This window comes from Sipha flava, unplaced genomic scaffold (assembly GCF_003268045.1).
Source record: "Sipha flava isolate LNK unplaced genomic scaffold, YSA_version1 268_pilon_pilon, whole genome shotgun sequence".
Lineage (NCBI taxonomy): Eukaryota > Metazoa > Arthropoda > Insecta > Hemiptera > Aphididae > Sipha > Sipha flava.
In genome coordinates, this window is record NW_020272932.1 from 321,527 (window position 1) to 337,312 (window position 15,786).

The window sequence follows — 15,786 nt, forward strand, 5'->3', positions numbered from 1 at the left end:
TGCAGTTTAACTGGCATCTATTACGGTATACAATAAGGACAAATTTCGTCTCTCAAGTAGTAATAATACTCATAAGCTATACAATTTATCAATGCATTTACGTTTTATACGATCTGAAATGCAATAATATACATAGGAATTTCTTTATGGAGTATTATTGTACACTATTGGATTTACGAGTAAATTATACATTTACGGGTAGATAATTTAACGTTATTAAGTTTTCCGTAATGTATTGCGTGAGTTCTGAATTTTAAATACTATACCTATTATATCTTATTTCATAATTGCAAACAATAATAATATTTTTAACAGAATCATTTTCCAACTCGTGAGCTGGCTTGCCTTTCATTAAATCTTTTAGTTCAACAACATAACTATTAAATATATTTCATTGTTACACAATTTATTTTTATTTTTTCTAATTTTAAATTTAACATCGTTTACGTATTTTAATGCAGGAAAATATTTTAACTTAATGAATAATGCATATATGACGAAAGAAATAAAATATCATATTGTTGAAGAGAACCATATTCAAATACGGCATTTAAACTATATTTGGTCGAATGTATGTTGATTCCCACGCATAATAAAATGAGTGTGGGATTACTAAAAAAAATCCAAAATCGTTTTCTATACATAATAATGGATTATGAGCCAGAGGAAACTGACACTCAGTTAAATATTTTAACCAATTAATTAAACCTTCAATATTTCGCACAAAAATGGTGTAAAAATGATATTATTTTTCACTTCAAATTAATAAATAATACAATTATTTGCCCGGAACCATTAGCTTAAGTTCCTTTTCGTGTACCTAGCTACAATGTGCGCTCTTCCAATACATTTAATGATCACTCATGTAAGCAAAATCATAGTCTGTATGCCAACTTAAAAATAATCTTAACAGATTATGAGTACAATTCTTTAAAAGATTTTTACTTTTAATCTTTATTGATAGTTTTTATTTTATTTGTGTACAAATTATGTAAACATCTGTCGAATAATGTATTTTTGCTAATTAATTGATTTGATTTTAATACTTTATTGATATTTATATTTCTCTTATCTTCTTTTTTCAACGTACTCTGATGAGTTGACGAAATGAACTATTTAAAAAAATTTGTTATAATTAATTTACAGTATTTTCCCCATAAAGTGTAATTACTTATTCATTTCAACAATATGCAATAAAGTTATTATTATTATTATATTTTTTTTACATCGTATGAAAAAAATCCAATTATAATGAATGCAACAAAGTTGTTAAAACCCCTTTTAAGTATAATTACGGCAATAATGGTACCCCAATTTTCACTACTGATTATTTGATCAGTTTGGTATGATTGGAATATTTGGACGCTTAATCATAGCCATTGTAAAAATGTATACGTATCGGTGAAATCCGGTAAATAATATTTGATATTAATATAAAAATTATATATATACGAATAAAATAATAGAGATAATGGACCTGATAAAAATAAATATTTGATTGATTTTCGAGAACGCGATTCAAGAAACATATTATAACAGTCCATAAAACTGATAAATAAATTCAAATAACATATTTAAAATCAGGGGTTTTTACAGAAACTAAAGAAAATAAAACCGTTCTGAAAATTGAATGAAAAATACGAAACTATCGGAAACTACACGAAAATTGTTTTTCATTGCGTACGTAGAAAAACCTACATCGTAAAAACTGCTATAAACAGAGTAGGATGGCTCTAGTTGAAAACGCTATAATTGTACAATTATCATTGCGACAAATCTATACGACATGGTAACCACGTTGAACGGTTCCGGTTTATGGCCTGCAATAGGGTAGTGCATCACTTTGTCAAATTAAAAGGCACCTAGGATGATGAATATCGACGATAGGAAGAAATGTCAACAAAAAATGAAAAATAAACATCGTCTGATGCCGTTTAAACCAAATGTTCCGTTTGTCTTAATTTGAATACACACCAACACGCACATATAATTATACAAGTACACGCTTATGTATAACAATCTTGATGTAAGCGTTTGCACCGCTCGTGCGCGTAACATAATTTCGTTCTTCACACAAACGGCACATTCTTCAGACACTTCCCCCATCAAAAACCGGCGCTAAACCATGCCCTTGCTTTGGCTCAGAGGTTTAAACATACGGCCCTGAAATGCTCGACACCACCTCTGCGATTTATACGCAAGCACACACACGCGAATACACGAACATAATATCGGTATCGATCGCGTAAATATATTATGTATGTGTATATAGTCTTTTACGCAAACAGCTGTCCTTTCCATCGGATTCCGACCAAGACACGCGCGCGCACGTCATACATAAAAATATGTGCGTCGTGCACGTGCGTGTACGCGAACGTTATTTTCATCTCTTCGACGCCCGTCCGTCCCCTCTGTTCCCGCTGTACCGCCGAACGACCGTTCAAACATCTGTCTGACATTCCAGTCGGACAAAACGATGTATACATATATATATATATAAGCGTACAATGAGCTCTTCCTCATCGTCGCACGTCCTTTTCCTGTAGTTGCGCACACGCGTCGGTAAACGTACGCATATGTGCGCGCGTGTATGTTTATGTCGTTTATCGGCCGGTTATTGTTATTGCCCTTTTGTCCGTCGTAAATAACAGCGCGACACGGCAACGCGCACAATTAATGCACCGCCGTCGTAGGTGCGAGCGCACTCGACGTACAACGATACCACGATCAGGGCTCGGATTTATGTGCTCCATTGCGCGCGCCGTGCGCCAGGACGAAGGGTGAAATATTCGAATGCGGCAAAACGTTCGCGGGACAATAACTTTCGTGCGCCACGATTATTGTACTGCCACCATTTTATTAATCATTTTTATGCTAATTATGTTCGTCGGACACGATTGGATAATGCGTACGCGTCCGATTTCATAATGAAAACACGGATGTTCCTTATGAATAACCCATGTGCTCGTGTGCTCGGGGAGTATTATGTACTTTGTTCGCCACGCGAGTGTTCTGATACCCGTACGGAATTATTGAAGCATAATCCGAGTACATATTCGTCATAGTTTTATTAATGAATACGAAAAAAAAAATATGTAAAGAATTAATTCTATCGCTCTTTTTTTTTTTTTTCGTGTTCGAACCTATATCCGAGGGAATTTTACCGCCCAATTACTTACTATTTCCGTGCTGTTTAACTGTAGAAAAATTTATGTTTTTAATCATCAGTAAAATGCTAAAAGCCCCTGTTATAATATCAAAATCGATTATATAGTATCCGTACGTAATTCTTTTAGTCGTCAGATACACATCGCGTTAGAATAAAACCACTGTAGATGCTTTGTCCATTACCATGTACTGTACTATGGTAGTATTTCATATTTCGCTGATCAATGGTATATAAAATATAAGTGCGATAAATTACGTTTTAATTATAAATAAAGTGTTCACTCTGATTGACTATGGATTATTCGAATTCACGTATTTATATACCATTACTGATACCGTTGTAAAATATATGTTCATCACATTTATTCAATTGTGATATCCGTTTATTATTGAACACATGCTTAATTCCCCAAAATAGATAAAATGGTAATTGAGGCGACTGTGATATTTTATTTCAATCAAATTGAAACTGAATCATACATATGATCATCGTTACACGTTTACAAATATTAGTTGTTCGTGATTTAAGAATGGATATTATTTCGAGTGGACGTTTTGAAGCGATAATGTATACTTGATTATCCAAAATACTAAGAATATTTTGGAAACATGATTTCATAGTTTGATGATGTTTATTTTAGTGATCTCTCAATTGCTCGCTATCGCTTGTATATAATTGGTTTTAACGTTTAAATTGTATAATAAACATTCATAGTTTTAGAAGAAAAAATTAACATTCCGTGAAATTTGGAAAACGTCGATTGTTATTTTCTGTATTTTATATTAGCAAAACATAAAATACACATATGCCTATAATCAAAAAACGCATCAGCACTGAAGTACTAAATTAAAATATATATCATATTTTCTACAAAATGTATAGAAAATATGAGAATAACTAAGCCGTAAGTAAATTAACGACAAAGGACAATCAAATCATTATTTAGATAATCTCAACTCTGACCACTATGTTCAGTGAACATTGTTCACGTAGAAAAAACAACTTTCGCAGGCATTTATGTAGAAGAATTGCCTATACATGTCGCCGTGTTCTTCACTGTACAAACTGCGCTTCTGCTAATTTTCATATCTAATTGTTTTCTTTGTTATCTATTCACTTTAAACATATTTTAGAACATTTCTCAGTATTTTTAGGTTTCCTTTTTATTTTTAGCGTATTTGTCACACGTAAGGAAAATAAAAATATATTCTTTGTTGAAGTTGAATTCATTAATAACATTGTAGAATAATTGTTAGGAGTCGAAAGATAATTTAACTCATACAACTGCGATAATTATACAATTTTAAATTATATTTTTGTAAGTTCATTCACAAGTCAAACGTTAAAATAATCTTGAAACGCACATAGGATGATGGGAAGATATTATGAAAAACCGTTATATTGATTGGATATACGATTTCCAGTTAATTCGTCAAAAAACAACAGTTCATTATTTGGCTTTCTGTTAAAATTCTTTTAAATACATATTATATATATTCATAGACGCAAAGCTTGTATTTGAAAAGATCTAAATCTGCTTGAATAAATTATGAATGCATACATGACTTAAGAGTAACTTAAAATTATAATAATAATAGTAATAATAATGGTAATACCCAAATAATTTGACTTATGGCACGCATATCGAAATAACTTAATTTTATTAAATTTTTTAATTATACTGTTCATTTTTAAAATAATAATTTGAATAGTTATAAATATTTGATTAATACTTTTTTGTTTTCTGAATAAATTCTAAAATTTAAATATAAATTCAGTGATTATTCATAAAGCCTTTTTCAATTTATTTAAGTTTAAAAAAAGGGTCATACCTATTATGAAAAAGCAAATTATTAATTAAAAAAAAATAATTTATATTATACTTAAATATAGAATGTGCATAAAGTAGTATTTAACTGATCACGTAAATATTTTTAATGATATTAACGTAATTTTGAGCAAAAGAAAAAAAGAAAGAAAAAAAGTAACTATAAACTAATACCACCAGGTAAACAAGAGTAAAGTTGAACTTTTTAATTGCTTTTTCGTGCTAAATGTATAAAACGTTTAAATTATTGCGAATAAAGTAGCTTAGTGTAGGGAAGATTTCTTTTTATAAACGTTTAATGAAACACCAAGTAACGTGATAATTTTAAGAATAAATTGTTGTTTTTATTTGTATCCAGCTTTTTAATTTGAAGTTAACAGCATTCTCGTTTTGCATAATTAATTTGGAAACGTTTGGTGAATCGTATACGCGTGGGACGTTAATAAGCATGAATATCTCTCGATTTTATCATGGTACATATTAATTACATCGATTCATAAATTTTCTTTCATTGCACACAACACTATTAGTACTAATCAACAACTGCGTATGATTTACGTCAAAACGGAGTTCACTAATAAGTCGATCAAATCTAAATATACAGAAGGATCATTGCGTTATGCGCACATGCCAATGTATTGTAATAATTTTGGTATATGTGGTTATATCTTTAGAAATGTGGAACTAATAACATTTGAACACGTTTATTGATTTCGTGTGTGTTTTACGTGAGGAATATTAGTGTTGATTATGCCGTTTAAGTAGGACCAAGCTAATTAACTGTGGTTGACGACATGCATTCCGAGTTGAGACCCGGATTCGAATACGTGCAGAAATATTCGATTTCTCTTAATAAAAATATATTTTATACATCCGATGTAATTCTGTTAGTTTCATACTTGAACTTGAAACTCGCAAATGCTATTCGTTGCGGACAATAATTTTATTCAAAAACTATCGTGCGAAAAATCTAATCACAAAACTAACTTATAGCAAGGCATGACTGTCAAGAAATGTATAATACCAGTGATCTATAACGTTTTTCCTATACACGTGCCAAATACTTTATTGGGGTTTGAAAAGAAGCCAAATAGAAATAATACAAATCACAATGATATAAGTCATCATTATTTTTTTTCAATTAGTCGGTACATTATTATTATTGTAAAGGAAAATGTAAGTATGGGTTTTCCATTTTAATGGTTTTTAAAAGAAAAAAAAAAATTAATAAAACGGATTACATTAAATGTTGAATAACAGAACAGCATATAATAATAATGATAAATTGTAACAAATTCAGTTGCTACTTTGGTATTTTCCCGTGAGATATTTATTGAGCATAGAGCTCTTAAAACACGTGTCACGGAATTCACGTGTATACGTGAAATACATGTTTATCCAAAATATATATCCATTTTTACAATGGTAAAATTAGTAATTTTATGTTTTACACTTGAAGTTTTAATAAAATATTAATAGTACAGTATTAAGTTAAGGATATACGTTTTTATTTTGGATTTTACACGTGACACATGAATTCCGTAAATTTACATGTATTAAGAGCTCTAATTGAGCAATCCTTTATTGGGGAAACTATGTACAGCCGTGTACTCATGAAATTAAAAAAAAACATATATGTTACGCAGTCCCCTATTGTTGAACCTATTTTTCATCAGCGATTAAAAATAAAATCAAAGTAAAAACAATAATAATAATAAAATGTGTGTAAATAAATCCTAACTACTTTTTTTCAAATATTCTGTGACAATTATCGGTGATAATTTAGTATATTTTAATTTATATTTAAAAAATCATCACACAATTATTACAGAACTCTTTCCACTGGTGTATTTTTAGTTATAAAAATAAATAAAAAATAAATATACACAACAAGGAATCATGAACCAATATTTAAATATGTTTAAATATGTTATTGGCTCGATTTGTTGATAACATAATGCATGTAATACGAGTATATTCATTGTTGTAAAATGATAATTTTTTTAATATATTATATATGTACAATGATAACGTATTATTGGTAGAATATATATCCAAATGAAGATAAAAGATACATAATAATTTAACTATCTAGGATCTAGTTAGTTAAATTATTATAAATATTATATTTTATATTATATAACTAGTATATTAGAATCTATATTCTAGATAAAGATATAAATCAGCATTTGTTAGTTAGATAAAAATAATTTTTTTTTTTAGATTGATATCTCACACAACACGAACAAATGTATCACAAAACACTAATCGATTTTATCAGATAATTTTCAACACATCTAAATTGTAAATCAAGTTATGATTTATATAACTTCATAAGTTAAATAAATGTTATTTCTAAAAAACATTTGAATAATAAATTATATCTTACACACCATAAAATTTGGTATATAAAAAAAAAAAAAAACAACATATTATTTTTTTTAATAATGCATACTTTTTTTCTTATTGAGCAAAATTGAAATAAATGGAATTAAATATACAAAATTATCATTATTCATACTAATAAATAATACTAACTATATTCATGGTATTAAGAAATCTGTTAAAGTTATTTATATAAATATTCGGTATTCAGATGTCCATAAAAGTATCAAATAACTAATATTAAGTACCTAATATTCGATAAGTCTCTACTTAGGCCGCTATGAACCTAAGGCATCCAATTATGGAGAGTCACAAAACTCTCCAACACCGGATCAATGCAAGCCTTCCACTCCATCCGTCTCACTCTAGTTTCTTCTGCTCCTTGGTATATAACAAACTCCAACCTCCACAAAGACTTAAAAATACAAACTTTAAATCAAATCTCTAAAACATACTACACCAGATTTCATAATAAATTCCAATCACACACTAACCCATTAATCAAAAAATGATCATCTCAAACATTACTCGATAACCTTCGACGAAGACTAAAAAGAAAATAGAGTTGGAACCTTTTACATTAACAATCAATAGTCAACAACTAACGCATGTGCAGGTTGTTATCAATGTATAACTTCCCAACCATAATATTCGCCATCAATTTTATATTCTCTTCTTTTTTTATGAAATGTAATTATTGTACAAGAAATTTTATAGATTTTAGATGTTCTTTCTTAATAAAAAAAAAATAAAAATAAAAAAATATTAAAAAAATATTTGATAAATAAACAAAGACTTTACTGAAAAATTGTATCATTTATTTCTGTTTCTATTTAGTATTTTATTGTTTTTTTATTCCTAACACGTACGAAAACTACTGAACATTTTTACTTTTGACCTCCAAGATATCAACTAGTTGTAATTTTCTATCGGAAACCATCCCTTCATTTGAAAATTAAAGCACTTTTACTGCTCCAAAAGGTTAAACGACAAACACAAAATATGTACATAAAACAAAAACTTATATAGTAAAATCGTTACAATCCTCGCTCGATTCTGAATCTAAAATCTATCCAGATAATTTCATTATTTGTCTTGGACGACGGTTCAGATAACATATTTTCTACTCATATTGATGAAATAGAAGATAAAAATGTACCTATCTAGTAAGATTTATCTGGACTAAACGCAATACTGAATACGTCCGCGGTTACTTACAAGTCAATGACTGTTATCCATTATGACTATTGTTATTATGATTATCATTATAATATTACGCTATTACGAGAAGTCGATTATTGGCTGAAGAGTTCTTGAACGATAAGTTACGCGTACGCCGTACGCGGCCGCCGTTTGGTTCTCGCCCTGTTCCGTTACTAGTCCTTGCGAAAAGCTCTAACGATTTCGACGCTTACTACCAGTAAGTTTTTATAATCAGCGATTTAACGGTACAACATGTGTACGTATATCATGTAATATAAATCGTATTCACTTCGTGCTAGTCGCGTACACAAACCACCGAGGAAAAGCAATTCTTAACATTGACGGCCACAGGATGTTATTTATTTATGTCGCTTACACATAAAAATCTATTTTTATTTCCGACCAAAACAATTTAGGCGAACCCGCAGCCGCACCGCCGCTAAGCGTTGCACTCATATGTATTATGGGGTTTTTTTTTACGAATTCATAATATCGTTAGTAAAAAACAAAAATAAATAAATCAATAAGAAACAAAAAAAAAAAAAAAAAATAAATAAATAAACAAACAAGAACACGGAATAAATGCCATAAAAATACGTATCACCGAGGCGCACGAGAGCGTACGGGTTTACTGTTTAACGAACTGTGTTCGGAATCATCAGGACCGAAAACGTACATCACAAAAACTGTGGATTATGTCCCGTCACACATCCGTCAACGCTTATCGAACAAATGTCCGCGCATTCAAATATTATATATTGGTGGGTATAGCCACAGACGTAAAACCGTTGCGTCGAATGTTCAAAACCTCGCGCGGACCAATGCACGCGAACACACCGAAGTCCGTCGGTTAACCGGGATGAAAACGTATTTACGGTCGGATAGGTTTCGTATGTTTCGTTCGGAAAGAGAAACGTATTTGTACGGTTAGCCGGGAATGCAGCGTTCGCAATAGTTGACGGACGAACGAATTCGACGGGTGAAATATCGATTCGGGAGAATTGAAACGCATATGCGAAACAAATAATTATGCGTGTTTGAAAAAAAAAACCGACCGTGAGAATGTATCGAGAAATATTTTGAAAACCGCGCCGGGTTTCGAACACTGGTTAACATAAGAATATTGTCCTGGACCCGAAAATAACAGGTCGTGTTCGATGTGGATACAAAGACGTGGATCGCATATGAATACAGTGCGCGGGCATGCGAAAACTCGATGACATTTTTGTACAAATTTTATTTAAACGCCATCGCTCAACGACTGTTTACCAACGTATTATTCTATGGCGTCTCATTTTGGCGACGGTTTTTTTTTCCAAGCACGGGAAATTCGTATTTTTCGCACGGCATTTACGCGACCCTCGTTAACTGATGACACCGTTGACCGGCGCATAATCGTCTGCCGCCGCGTGTATATTATTCAGACATTATATTCGTAACATTCATCCTAATAGCCAACCCGACGGCCGTCGTCGATCACCGTGCACGCGAACGTTACGTGAAAACAGCATGTCGCACTTGCTAACTACTACGACAATTATGATATCATTTATGGTACGTTTTCGTGATATCATCGTCGGAAACAAAAAAAATTAAACAGCATTTTCGACGATTTTACATGATTAAATTACCCAGTGTAAACTGACGGTAAATCGTTTACTAGTAAACCGCTTGTTCTCTGTTCGATGCGTACATTTTATTATGTGTGTAAACTAGTATTCTGGGGCTAAATTATTTACCGATTTTTCGTACTACGGTTCACTTTTTATCTATTGACTCTACGGGGGAATCATTCGTTCGAATTCGATGTTTATATTTACACAATCGGTTTGAAATATTTAATACAACGTACACACCGCACATAATACTTTGTACCAGCTGCAGAGTAAAATAGTTTTTATGAATGACGAAATGCTGTTTTATGAAAAACAACTATAGTCGGACAATAAAGATAATTTATTTCGACGGAACTTTTAAGAAGCACTCGAGTAAGTTTTGCAATATCCTAATGCGCTGAAAAAATAAATAATTGTATTATATATATATATATATATATAAACTAATCATAGCCACTATTACTGCTTTGTCGAAAGCACGAGTTGGTATGTCGTGTGACAATGCACAATTTTTTCGTCGTTTACCGATGCACACCGAATCGATTTCGGTCGTGGCACTTGACATGCGCGCGTTACGTTACGACCACGTCATCGTGTCTCTTTCGGCGATTATATTTTAGCTGTAAACGCGAGAAAAACACTTGCAGGCGTATCCGTTTCGAGTGACATTTTCTCCGTCGGAATCATCGAAGCACCAAGAGCCGTGCGATTCTCCGTGAAAAGTTTGAGTGTACAGCGGTCGAACGTGTTCGTAAATATAATTTGAGTAGTGAGTAATAAAGTTTTCAGGTGCAATACGGTGTAGCCGGGGCGGTGCGACGATCATGAAGGCCAGACGCGTATCGGAGTGCCACGTTGTAACACGTCGTATAATAACATTATTATAGCACGGAGTGGTTTTTCAAAGCATGCTCAACCTCTTTTTATACTCGAGTCATGCACTCTTTCTTTTTTTTCAACCTTTATACAGTGGAGAATGTACGATGCAACGCAGTGTTTTCCAATGCATAGATTGTTATTATTTGATCATTATCGTAGCACGGTAATAACGAATTTTGTATTATTTTTTTCCGAATTGGAACACCATGTTTTTGCAGGTGTATAATAATTTTGATTTTTATATTAGAATTTTTCATGTATTATGATCATAAACATTTGGGTCAATACTTTCGAAATAGTTTAAATTTGCATATACAGAGCGTACAATAATCAGAATATCGATCGTCTAATCTTATCGTTAGAGCTTCAAGGATACCCAAATGATAATTATAATTTTTAAATTGGTTCTTGCTTATCTACACAAAATAGATACTATGTGTAGGCATATAAATTTATATCGATAGATGTTGGCTATTATCAATATTCTAATTATTTGATACTTTTTAAACAGTTCTAGAAAAAATTACTAAATCATTACCTGAAAAAAAAAATAGTGTAGCCATTAAAAAAAAAAAAAAGAAGTGGTTGCTGTCACGGGATACATTTTAAAGATTGGAAAAAATCGATATATCGAAAAACGTATTTTTTACGGAACACATTTTCTAAGAGTTTGAAAAAATGCATAGTCAAGCACGGATAAATGGGAGTATATTTAAGAAAGCATACCTGCTAGACGAGTGCGATTGAATCCTAACCCGAACCCGGTAGAAAGGTAAAGTCGTCAATCAACAATATGTTTGCCCGAATACATACGAACATTTATGAAACAATCGACGTGTGCGTTGTGTACCTAAATACCAATCGGATCGCAATCAGGCGGACGAACGCGGCTGTACGAGTGTACACCAAAATCCGATGGAAAGGCTATCGCCACCGGGCACAAAGCCTTTACGCACGGTCCATACCGATTGTACATTTACATGTATGCACGTACAGACGTACGGCCGAAAGTAAATGGTTGTTGGAAAGGCATAAACGACTGGTCGCAGAACCGCCACGGTGTCGTCATGAGCTGCGCGTCCCCTTTGTCACCATCGACGGTCGTATGTTATCGGCATAATAATTATAATAATAACGGTGGTAACAATAGTAGTGGTTTTGTGCACTCAACGCGGATCACCGGTACGCGGCTGTTGCCCATCATCGACGAGTGCGCTCGTAGTTTACGCGTGCCAAATGCTACATTTCTGGCGAATTCCTTTTGGCATCGGTACGCCGCGTGCCCACTGATACAATGCACCCCCAAACCTCCACGATAAAACGCGTGTAGGATTCTTGACGAATTCCGGAAGCGGTCTCCACTAGTCGGTGCTGCACGTCACGCGCGTAACGTATGACATCATTTTATTACGAGCGAATTACCTTTTCGCCCTTTTTGCTACAATATTTCTCGCCTATGTTCCAGTTATCTTTCTGTCTGGTCGTGAGAACAAAAAATAAATAATCATTCGAAAACCTTATGGTTTCGCGGCGATTTCAAATCGACCATAAGCATTCCGATAATATTAAACAAACGTGCAATATATACGTTATAATAAAAATTTTAGGCGAGCGCAGAAACGTTCTTGAGATGTCCTAAAAGATAAGCTGTGCTTGCTATAATGAGGCAGATGTACTTATAACCATCCGATTACCGAAAAGGAGTATCGTTTTTACTTACTCGTCTTTTTGTGACTTTGGTAAACGCATAATGAGTTCCCAGAATCTGTTGATATTTTCTACTCTCTGAAACAGAAAATATAACAGAATAACTACTGTATAATTATGTTATAATTTGCGAAATTAAAGTTTTGAACCAAGCGAGGAATGTATCGGTTTTACAATGATGTTTTTCATATTTATTTATTATTCTGTAGCCAAAGTTTGGGATGGAAAAATTTGCAACAAAAGTTTTTTGCTGCAACTTTGAAGATCGAAAATTGAACACGGATGGTACTTTAAACAAGTCATTATTAAATTTTCTATGTAGTTTTTTTTTTTTTTCTATGTGTAAAGAAAACCAGAAAATAACTCGAAAATAATGTTGAATTTCGTCCAACGATCATTTACATTGCTGTTAAAAGAATGAGTATATTTTTATTTATTTATTTTTTTTTTTTGAATGAAAAAAATGAGTACAGAGCTATCACAAAACAATTTAACTAGTTTTAAAAAATCGGATGATTTCATCCGATTTTTTTTTTTTTTAAAAAAGGACTTTAAGTTTATAGTTCAGTAAAATTTATTATATTCGTGAATATATTAACGATACAAATATATCACTCTATTCTATCGTATATTACGTACTTTAAATAATGTTAGTATCTAAACTTACAACAAATCTCAACTCAGAATCATTTTCCGAATTCGACGACTTATCTTGCTTTCAGATCTATACGAATAAATCTTATATGCTCTAATACAACGAAATATTATCACTCAATACCGATATTTTTCCTCCTTTTTGTCCCGTTATTATACGTTTTATAAGCGGTCGTCTTTAGACAGGCCACGCATTTTGACAATTTATATTTTACCCGTTTAATATTTAGCATACATCGGTCCCAAACACCGTCACCGGTAATACGTCCATCCCTCAACCATCGTCCCAGTCCCTCCCAATCTCACCAGCAAGGCTTACAACGTTAATTGGACACATTTGTAAAACTATCCCATGGAGCATGTGAGTGGGAAAAAAAAATCTCTGTCGTTTAAAATATTGATCTGCTCGACACGTGATTAATAAAAATCATATTTATTTATTTTTTTTTTTTTAGGAAAACGTTTCCTCTATCATTGCGGGCGGATGCGTATCTGGTAGTTTCATCATTGCATACATATTATTATTATTATTATTGCTATTACATGAATTTATTTCCACTTTCATCGTTCGCTTTCGTCCGCATACATATCAATAACGTCACAAACCCCATTTCAAAATGAGCCGTGGTGACGGCGGTACATTTTCGACAAAAATAAGGAGAGAGCTATAGGTAGCTTCTCTTGTTATCATCATATTTGTTACTTTTTCTTTTTCTGTTCATCATTAACCAACTCCTAAACAGTTTTTTGTCATCCTTCGATAAAAATATAAGTATCCAATCCAAATAAAAGTTAAAATATCTCGCATTATAAGCAGCGGATCCGAAATAATTCGAAATTCGTCAGTTGAATAGGGCATTTCTCTATTTGGACTTAAATATATATGTTGACACGTTGTCCTTCCGGAAAATAATCACGTCTATTTGATTCATATATTAAAAAGTATGTACACACATCTATTGGATAAGGAGAATTACCATAACTAATGCGAAGTCAGGTTTTAAAAGTGTAGGGTAAAAATGTATCAAATATATCAGTATTTTGTGACCTAGCTCAACTTCTTACATTCTAGCAAGCCGTAACATTTACAAATGAACCAATACATTAGTTTAACGATTGCGTAAATAACAAAATCTAGATGATTTTGTACGTAGGTAATCATATAGTGTCTTTTAGTGTCATCAAATTCGTTCACCGGTTCATTAGATTGGAATAACAGTTTTGAAGGCGTCTGTACGAAGCGGCACAGATCCAAATATGATGACGTCATGGTGTATCAAAATAAATATTACATCCAAAACGAATTCATCATCTACGCAAATGTATATTTTATTACGACATATATACTCATTGTTTATGTTATAATGGAAATTAGTTTCTCATAGCCGTCGGTACCTTTGTAAAAAATAATTGTCTTGACCGGTAGACCGCGAGTTGTTTCGATACTACGCGTCGAGTGCTATCAGTTAGGTACGCTACAGATTGCCATAAAAATATTGAAATGTACATTTCTATGATCGGCAATAGGAAAACTGCACGTGCCCACGTGTTCGATTTTTCACGTATCAATGTTATGGCACGCGGTGGTCGATTTATTTATCGCCCGCTGGAGGATTTAATTTAAATATATATGTATATGATAACGACAACGTACACCCACCCACATATGTATTCAGGCAAATAAAATAAGCTCACCGAGTCAAGCGAAAAAGAAATTTGTCATTAAAGATTTATATGTCCGTGGCTTTACAGTGATCCCTTTTTTTATCCTTCGTCTGCCATTTGGATTCAAAGTTTTATTATTTTTTTTTCTCTCGAAATGTAGACTCCGTATCGTAGGTATCCGTAAAAATAATCGTAGCTAGGTTAATAAAAATTATTTTATGCTAATATTTACGTTCAATCACGAGGTATTTATATATTTGTGAGAGCCAATTCATTTTTAACATTGGATTATGGATAAAAAATATAAATCTTCCTAATCCGACCTAATAGCTAGTACGCAAACAGTTCCATTTATAGATATAATTAAAGTACACCATTGAAGTATATGTCATGCACTCGCTTATAATAAAAATAAAAAATTATAGAGTTGGAAATTGAATTTAAAAATAAACCTAATTTCATTGTAAATAATATAATTTGAAAACGTTTAACGTACGTATATTTTATCATATATTATAATTGTTTATTGATAGACTAAACTTTAATTTAATTTTTTGTTATAATGGTTTAATTTTTAATAGGGGTTTTTGTAACTCAAAAGATGTAGATGAAATAAACACATAGGTTATGGAAATATATATATATATAGGTGGTATTATAAATATTTAATGAAATAGGTA

General features: G+C 32.1%; 1 protein-coding gene across 1 annotated transcript in view; it reads right to left on the bottom strand.

The window, feature by feature from the left end:
* The window catches only part of LOC112685179 (chaoptin), a 66,711-nt gene extending 53,846 nt beyond the window's left edge, over nucleotides 1-12,865 (bottom strand). The window contains exon 1 of the mRNA XM_025556979.1: nucleotides 12,801-12,865. The gene's annotated coding sequence lies outside the window, so the exon portion shown is untranslated. The remainder of the gene's footprint in view (nucleotides 1-12,800) is intronic.
* Between the last annotated feature and the right edge of the window lie 2,921 nt (nucleotides 12,866-15,786).